The following is a 9,472-nucleotide window of genomic DNA, read 5'->3' on the forward strand; positions in this document are numbered from 1 at the left end:
ATTTTTTTTTTTTTTTTTTTTTTTTTTTTTTTTTTTTTTGCTGCTGGAGTGTCTCCTCCAGTGGTTACATTCTGCTCACTTCTGCTCTTACAACCTTTTCAGTTAAAAGTCTCAGCATCTCAGCAGTTCATCCACTGAGGGTACAAATCCCTTCTCTCACAGACCGGGGATCGAAAAACTGGAAGGGTCTGCTTTGAAATGGAAATGAGGAAAGAAGAAGATGAAGGAAAGGAAATAAGAACTGAAGGCAGTGCTTTCCAATTTTTTCTGTTGAACTACTGCTAATAGCAAGCAGACAGAAGTGGAGACAGACCCTCCCGTGAGTCTTAGGGCACAGCCTGAAGTTACCCATCTCAAGTACAGACTCCTTTTGAACTCTCAAGTTTAATCATTACGAGAATTTGCATTCTGTTATATAGCATAGATGTTTATTTGGGCTTAAAGGATGGTTTAAGTATGTTCATTATAAATACATTACCACCAATATCCTCCAATAAAATCTGAGATGAAAATACCAGGGAGGTGCCCCATGTTTACTCTGAGATTTCTCTCACCTTCTAGTACCCCTTAGAATACCTTAACTACTTGTGAAAGAGACCACCTTAGACCTCAGATCTAACCTGATTAAATAAAGGCTTGAATAGTTTTCCTGTTACTGAAACATCCTTAATTGCAAGAATATGTTCATTATGTTTGTGTTAAAGTTGACTGTGTGCGTTATGCACTTATCTGATAGCTTAAACTGCCTTTTCAAATCCTTACCTTTTTTTGCTCGTGACATCTCACATGATTGTCACTTAAGGTAGAGTGGACACATCGAGGGGAGTTGGAGATAGTTGTAGTGACACCAAGACAGAGATAGAGATGGCTATCTCTATCTCTACCAATGGCACCTGGGCAGCCCAGTTGGTGAAGCGGCTGACTTCTGATTTCGGCTCAGGGCATGATCTCAAAGTTTGTGAGATCCAGCCCTGTGTCAGGCTCAGTGTGGAGCCTCCTTGGGATTATCTCTCTCCCTCTTTATATATGCTTATCCCCTGCTTATTCTCTCTCTCTCAAAATAAATAAATAAAACTTTTAAAAAATATATATAGTGGGCACCTGGGTGGCTCAGTCAGTTAAGCGTCCAACTTTGGCTCAGGTCATGATCTTGTGGTCTGTGAGTTCAAACCCCATGTTGGGCTCTGTGCTGACAAATCAGAGACTGGAGCCTGCTTCAGATTCTGTGTCTCCCTCTCTTTCTGCCCCTCCCCCACTTGTGCTCTTTCTCTCAAAAATAAACAAACATTAAAAAAAAAGAAATCTAGTCCTTGTATTCTTATAGTAGATATATTTCCTTTTTTAGCCCTTATTCTCATGTATGGTTTAAAAAATTGATTAAATTTTATCCATCTTCCATAAGCCTCTCTAGTTATTCTAAACCGGATTGTTAACTTGTGTATCTTTTTTCCTACTGACTTCATGTGGCACATTTATTTTGTACTGAATGTCCATATTCAATTTGGTCTATCTGTGAAATTATTATTAAGTTCCATTGCTTTGTCTTGCTATTCACATATGGGGAATAATCTTAGGAATTCCCGAGCTTGCACCAATGGGTTAACAAGGCATAAAGAATTAGAAAGCCACAGGATGAACATATCCAAGTTTGGGTAAACAAGAATAGGTAAACAGGGAAAAGGCCGCCAATATAAGACAAAGGGATAGGAATAGGAAATCTCAAGATAAAAAACATCCAAGATTAGGTAAACAAGATTAGGTATTCAGGGTGGAAGCATCCTCCAATTTAGTAAAATAGCAGAAAGCTGCTTTCACAGGAAGGAAGGACAAAAATAGGAAAACAGGACTTTACACCTCAGCAGCATGAAGTTGCCAGAGCAGAGCTAATTAGCAAAAGAAAGGTGCCTTGTTGACCCTGAGGTAGCATGCTCTTTCTTGTCCCCTAACCCAGTTCAGGTAAACAGAGGTGGCTCATCATGTGTGTTGTAAACAACCTTCTGCCCAGTGCCAGGATTTTATTTTGTATTGACCCAGACTCCTAACACCACATGTCTTCAAAACACCCTTCCTTCATGCCCATGAGTTAATGTTCACGGTTTCAGTGTCTCTGTGTGCACATCCACCATGCTTGTAAGCCTTCTGATCTTAATAAAAAATGGAACAAGGACCCTTATTCAGGGCTCTTGTCTCCTCCCAGATATCAGCTGCTTTTGCATTTAAATCCTGCTTGTGCTCTCTTGCTGGACAAGAGAGAATTCCAGACCCAGAGTCTATGACATGCATATAATAATATTAAATTGGCTTTAGTTACTGGGAATTTTTTCTATGTTAACAACATGCTCCCCGTTAATCTCTCTTCTTTTAACCAGCCCTTTCATGGTAATTCTTTTCTGTTGGTTCTTCTAAATGAATTAACAATCATAGTGACTAGCTTACAAAAATATGTTATACATAGAATTAGACCCATCAAAAAGCAGCCAAATGACTAGGACTCCAGGGTTAAATATAGAATGAGAGGCAGACAAATTTCAGGAAATACGTGTTGCTATCCTATCTCTGTCTCGGTGTCACAACAACTATTTCCATCTTCCCCCAGTGTGTCCACTCTAACTTAACTGACAAACACTTGAGATGTCCCAAACAAAAAAGGTAAGGATTTAGAATGGCAGAGTCTAAGGTATCAGATAAGTGCATAATGCACAAGTAGTTAATTTTAATACAAATTGAAGGAAATGGGTGACTAGATGGCAGCTACAAAGCTTGTCTATAAGAATGGTTTGTAACAGGTCCTTCCAGGACATCCACTGGTGTCAGGTGTTAGCCCAGTTCACTTTTAATAATGCATATATTAAATCTTGATATTTTAAAAAGAAATGAAAAATAAATGCATTTTCAGCACTTGTCTATCAACACTGATATTTTAAACAAGCTACTCATTTAATCTAATACAACTGCTTTTATACTTTAGAGTTGGTGTATGTTTCATTGTGTATCTTTTTATCTAGTTATCACACTAAGTTGTTTAAAATTACTAGATTCTGTTTGGGGTCTTTCATCAGTTCTTCTATGTAATTTATGGTAATGAAATAATTTATACACACTAAAGAGAAATGCTTCCTTAACAAACCTCAATTACATGAAAAGATTGAACTTTACTTTAAATTTGTTATAGCTCAGAATTCCTCAAAATTTAACTGTTTCACATAAATAGCCCTTGTATTACATAAGAAATAGTGTATCTCTCTCAAGCTCTCTCTCTCCCTTTCTCTCTCTCTGTCTCTGGAAGAAAGAATGGATAAGAGAGAAAGAAGAATAAGATGAGAAAAAGGAGGAAGGGAAAGAGATGAGGAGAGACAGAGACTAAGAGAGAAAAGGGAATACACATTCAAACTGGGAGAACGTGGATACTTAGAAAGATTTTAGGACTCCTTTGGTCAAGCCTCTTCTCTCATTTTACAGGAAGGAAAATGAAGCTCTCGATGATTAAATCATTTATTAAAAAGACTAGAGTGAAGGAGTGGCACAGCCAGAGCTAGAAAACTTTCTTATTTTTAGCTGTGTGTTCTATATTCCCAGAAATCAGATTTTTGTTGTTGTTGTTGTTGTTGTTGTTATTCTAGCACTCTAATTCATAATTACTGCCTGCACAATTTGTATTTTAGTTTTTATAAGTCATTGAAAACACTATGAATTTTGTCATTATTCAATAAGGCTTGACAGTTCAGTAGCCATAGAAGACACAGTCTGATTAGAATTGATGAAAACCTATTACTACATTTTAGCAACATTTTAAAAGTTTTCTCTGGCAATACAATGGAGCAAAGATAGGCTTTTCAACAATTGGTGCTGGGCCAACTAGACATCTACATGCAAAAAAAAATGAATTTAGATATTTAGAGACTTTACACTCATCAAAAACAAAACAAAACAAAACAAACAAACAAACAAAAAACTACCTTAAAATGTATCACAGACCAAAAGTAAAACATAAAACTATAAAACTCGTAGAAGCTCCCATAGGAGAACTCAGATAACCATGGGTTTGGCAGTTTTTAGATTACAGCATCAAAGGCACAATCCATGGAAGAAACAATTGATAATAGACTTAGTTAAAATTTAAAAAAATTCTGCTCTGTGAAAGACAAATGAAAAGGAATGAGAAGACAAGCCACATACTGGGAATAAATATTTGCAACAGATGCATCTGATGAATGTTATCCGAAATATACAAAAATTCTTAAAACTCAACAATAAGAAAATGAATGCCCAGATTTAAAAATGGGCCAAATACCTGAGTCACTTTAACAGAGAAGATACACAGATGACATATTAGCATATAAAAAGATGCTCCCTGTCATATGCCAGCAGGGAAGAGCAAACTGAAACAAGGAGATAGCATTTCACACCTATTAGAGTGGCCAAAATCCAGAATACTGATAACACTGCTGGCTGACAAAGATCCGGATCAAGAGCAAATCTCATTCTCTGCTGATAGCACCATACAGCCACTTTGGCAAACCGTTTGGTAGTTTTTTTACAAAACTAAACATACTCTTACCATATGATCTGACAATTACACCTCTCAGTATTTGGCCAAAGAAGCTGAAGACTTATGTACAACAAAAACCTGCACATGGCTGTTTATAGCGGTTTTTATTCATGACCGCCAAAGTTTAGAAACTAAGATGTCCTTTGGTAGATAAATCGATAAACAACCGGTGGTACATTCAGACATTGGAATGTTATTCGGTGCTAAGAAAGGAGCCATCAAGCCATAAAAAACTGTGGAGAAAACACAAATGCCAATCTGGAAGAAAAACTTGAATGCTAATCTGGAAAGAAGCTAACCTGAAAAGGCTACGTAGTATATGATTCTTATACGACATCTTGGAAGAGTCATGAAAAACCATGGCAACATTAAAACATAAGAGACTCTTAAGGACTGAGAACAAACTAAGGGTAGATGGGGGGTGGAGGAGAGGGGAAAGTGGGTGGTGGGCAGGGAGGAGGGCACTTGTTGGGATGAGCACTGGGTGTTGTATGGAAACCAATTTGACAATAAGTTATATTAAAAAAATAAGTTGTTTTCAGGAATTGAGGAATGGAGAGAGAAGAATAAAGAATTTTTTGGGCAGTGCAAATATTCTCTTAGATACCATAATGACAGATACATGTTTTCATACATTTGTTCAAACCCATAGAATGTACAATACCAAGAGTGAATTGTAATGTAGACTATGGACTTTGGGTGATTGTGATGTGTCAATGTAGGTTCATCAATTATAACGAAATTACCACTCTGGTGGAAAATATGGATAATAGGGAGGCTATGCATGTATGGGGGTAGGTGTATGTGGGAAATCTCTGTACCTTCTCCTCAATTCTGCTATGAGCCTGAAACAACTCAAAAAAAAAAAAAATAAAATCTAAAAAACAGTCTTGTCCTACCATTTTCAAAATATAAGGGTGATCATTTTTTTTAATATAGTATAAATGATTGAGTTTGTCAAGTGGTTTCTAACTTGGAACACCACTTAGCCCTTAAAATAGAAGCAAATGCAACAGTTACTCTTAAATTGTTATTTATGTTGAAACCTCATATTTTCTTAAGGCCAGATTTTAAAAAAAGATTTTAAGTTTATTTACTTATTTTGAGAGAGAGAGAGAGAGAGAGAGGGAGGGAAGGAGAGAGAGAGAGAGAGAGAGAGAGAGAGAGAGAGAGAGAGAGAGAACAAGCAGGGAGGGCCAGAGAGAAGGAGAGACAGAATTCTAAGCAGGCTCCACACCAGTAATGCAGAGCCCAATGCAGGCCTTGAATTCAGGAACCATGAGATCTTGACCTGAGCTGAGGTCAAAAGTTGGACTCTTAACAGACTTCACCACCCAGGCACCCCTGATTTTTTTAAGTGGCAAATAAAACAGATGAATAGGAAGAAATATGCCAGTTATACTTCAAAATGATTTTAAATTAATTACTTCTATATATGAAAAGTAAAACCCAAAGTAGCTGTCTGCAGGAAGGAGAAACAACTAGAAAAGCCATTAAACCACATTTTATTTATACTTCTATTGTTCATCATGATAGTTTTCTAGCTTCTAACTGTAACACATTCCACAACTGTAAATGTCAGTATAAAAAGTGCAGATAACTTCTGGAGCAGAATTCAAGGCAGATAAATTTCATATCGACTTAAGTTAGTGTTAGTAGCACTTAAAGCCTTGAATGTGTATACAGTAAAACGCTGGATTGTGAGTAACTTGTTCTGTAAGTGTTCCACAGGAAGAGCAAACATTTCTAATAAATTTTAACTTGATAAACGAGGGATGTCTTGCAACACTAGGTATGTGAAGCCAAATGTCACATGATCACAACTGAGCCAATGGTTCTCCTCTCTCTCTCTCTCTCTCTCTCTCTCCCTCCCTCCCTCCCTCTGTCTGGATTGTGGGTGATCATCTTCCATGCTCAGATGCTCAGTCTCAGGCCACGGTGTTTGGCAGAAATCAGTGATTTTTTCAGAACATTGGAAGATGCCCACCACTGGCACTAGTCTGTTTTCTGTCATTTCAAAGCACCTATGGGCAGTCCTTTACTTTTCCATACAGGAGTAAGGTTAGGAATGCTTTGCTTCATTCTAGGTCTTAGATAGGTTTTTTGTTAAAGTTGCATGAAAAGAAAAAGATTTCATTGAGCCAATAGTTAGTAGTGATTCCGTTAGAGAAAGTTGTCCTGTATGATAACCCTCCTCTCTTGTCTCCCTTACACCAGTCATGAAGGTTTTCAAAAGTAAGAGCAGGTTAATTTGTTTATATTTCCTTATATTTTGTATTTTCTTTATTATTTTCTATTATATTACAGTATTGTAATCATTTTTATATGAATATTTTTGGGGTTGTAGAATGAATTATCTGAGTTTCCATTATTTTTTATGGGGAAATTTTCTTTGATATACAGGTGCATTAGATTACAGGCAGATTTTTATTTACCAGCTTATTCTGTATGCAGAAAAACACGTTTTTGTCTGGGGCAACAGAGGTGTGAAGGGTTTCCAGCCCAGTATGAGATGCAGACTCTGTGCTCTGTAAGAATTGCTGGCATGTTGAAGTGGGCTGCTCATTAATGACTTTGGCTTTGTTTTTCTCTCGTGTAGTTCATATCTAGAGCTGAGCCCTTCAAAAATGGTTATGGGACACATGCAGAAAATAGAACAGCTTCCAGTGTGCTATAGTTGCTACATACTTTTTTTTCTTTTTATGTTATTTATAACCTTTATAATGTCCATTAACTTCAGCAGATTTTAGTTAAAACTTTGGGAAAAAATGTTTCATATACTGAGCATTATTTAGAGGAGTGTGGTGTATTATTCCTATGTAGTTTATTTAGCTAATGCTGAAATTGTTTTTTTTAGGCTTTCTCATATGTCTCAGATACCTCCATTTTCTTAATGATGTTTAGACAGAAATCAGTTGTTTGTGTTTACTTGTCTTTTAGAGAATAACACTTCACAATATACATCATTTAAACTTTTCTATGGAAAATAATGAAACTTTTATACATGTGGTTTTCTGTAAAACTTTTCCATGAGAACAAATTATTATACAACTTTAAAAGCTTGTTTCACGATGAGTTGTATACACAGCAAATATGCCAATAAAAAAAATTTGTATTTTCTTTGGTAAACAAAAGCTACACATTCTTTACCAAAATAGAAGGGTTAGAAAATTATATTAGAAGTTACTAAAATATGAAGAATCAGTATATCAATTGATATATTATATTTTCAAAATAAGATATGGTCTAAGGTATTATATTCTGAACGCTGTCTCCAGTTGCATTATTTTTCTTTCTCAGAAATGACTTCTTTCAGATAATGCATAGTTCTCTTCTTGTGAAACAACTTCTATAAGAAACATAAGAATCTTTGGAACCATATATATTTGGGTTCAAATCCAAGATCATTCCTTTAATAATGATCTGTGTGACTGTGTGACTTTGTTAAGTTCTTTTAATTCTCTAAAACCTACATATCCAGACACTTAAAATGAATTTTACTTTTTATAATGTACTATGTATGATTGAAAATAATAATGTGGATTCTCTAGTTTTTGATGCCAGTTCTATTTGTTCCTTTAATCAAATTGTTAGTTATATTTTTAATTCTAGATTGTTATTAATTTTTTAACTTAAGTGAAGTTTACAAGTTTGTAAATTTCTTCTAATGTTTCTATACATCTATTCTTTAAATATTTTTTGTTGAAATGTAGTTGACCTATAGCAGTATACTAGTTTCAAATAATATAATGATTTGATATTTGTATATATTGTGAAAGGTATTATAAAAACTAACCATATAGTGGGGCACCTGGGTAGCTCAGTTAGTGAAGAATCCAATTTTTGATTTCAGCTCAGGTCATGATCTCACAGTTTGTGAGATCAAGCACCGTATCGGGTTTGATGCTGACAGTGTGGAGCTTGCTTGTGATTTTCTCTCTTCCTCTCTCTCTGTCCCTCCTCTTTGCCCCCCCTTAAAATAAATAAATTTAAAAAAGCTTTTTCTTAAAATTTTACCATATGGGGATAATGGCTGGGAATATAAAAATAGAGCTAACTTGATGGAAGGGAATTTGATAATATATAACTTCATTTGTCCTTTGACACAGAAACTTCATCTCTAAAAACTTATTTTAAAAATATATGTTCAAAAATATGAAAACAAATATACATAACATGATTTATTCTATTTCAATTTGTAATAACAAGTGACCATAAAGCAACCCAGTGTCCATGGATAGTTTACTGGTTAAATTAGTCATAGCACATCCTGATCATTTGGCTGTAAAAAGAAGTGAGGAATATCTATGTATTGATATTCAGCATATATATTTTTAATTTTGTTTTTCAGAATATATTTTAAATTAAAAAAGCACATAAAAAAAGTATATGTGTGCAATGCTACCATTTACCTAAGAATGTGATGTTGGGCACCTGGGTCACTCAGTCAGTTAAACATCCAATTCTTGATTTGGGCCCAGGTCATGAACTCATGGGTTAGTGAGTTCAAGCCCTGCGTCAGGTTCTGTGCAGGCGGGACAGAACCTGCCTTGGATTCTCTCTTTCCTTCTCTCTTTGCCCCTCCAGCCCTTATGCTCTCTCCCTCTCTCTCTCTCAAAATAAATACATTTGTAAAAAAGAATGTGATATTATTTTTATCTGTATCTAGCTATATCCATATCTGTATCTACCTATTAAAGGAAGACTAAAAAAAAAAGAAAAACTTTTGTAAAATGTTGCTTATAACCCACTAATTCCATTCCTACACATATACCCAAGAGAAAAAAAAACCCATCATATTCACAAAAAAACTTAAACATGAATGTTCATAGTGACATTATTCACAATAGCCAAAGAATGGAAACAACCAAATGTCCATCAACTGATGATTGAGTAAACAAACTATTATAGCCACACAGGGAA

At 35.4% G+C, this 9,472-nt stretch overlaps 1 long non-coding RNA gene across 1 annotated transcript in view; it reads right to left on the reverse strand.

The window, feature by feature from the left end:
• Positions 1-7,609, reverse strand: part of LOC121043888 (uncharacterized) — a 16,774-nt gene extending 9,165 nt beyond the window's left edge. Inside the window, exon 1 of the long non-coding RNA XR_005797030.1 lies at positions 7,599-7,609. This is a non-coding gene — a long non-coding RNA (uncharacterized LOC121043888). The remainder of the gene's footprint in view (positions 1-7,598) is intronic.
• Between the last annotated feature and the right edge of the window lie 1,863 nt (positions 7,610-9,472).

This window comes from Herpailurus yagouaroundi, unplaced genomic scaffold (assembly GCF_014898765.1).
Source record: "Herpailurus yagouaroundi ecotype Mexico unplaced genomic scaffold, PumYag 187, whole genome shotgun sequence".
In the NCBI taxonomy this organism is placed as follows: Eukaryota; Metazoa; Chordata; class Mammalia; order Carnivora; family Felidae; genus Herpailurus; species Herpailurus yagouaroundi.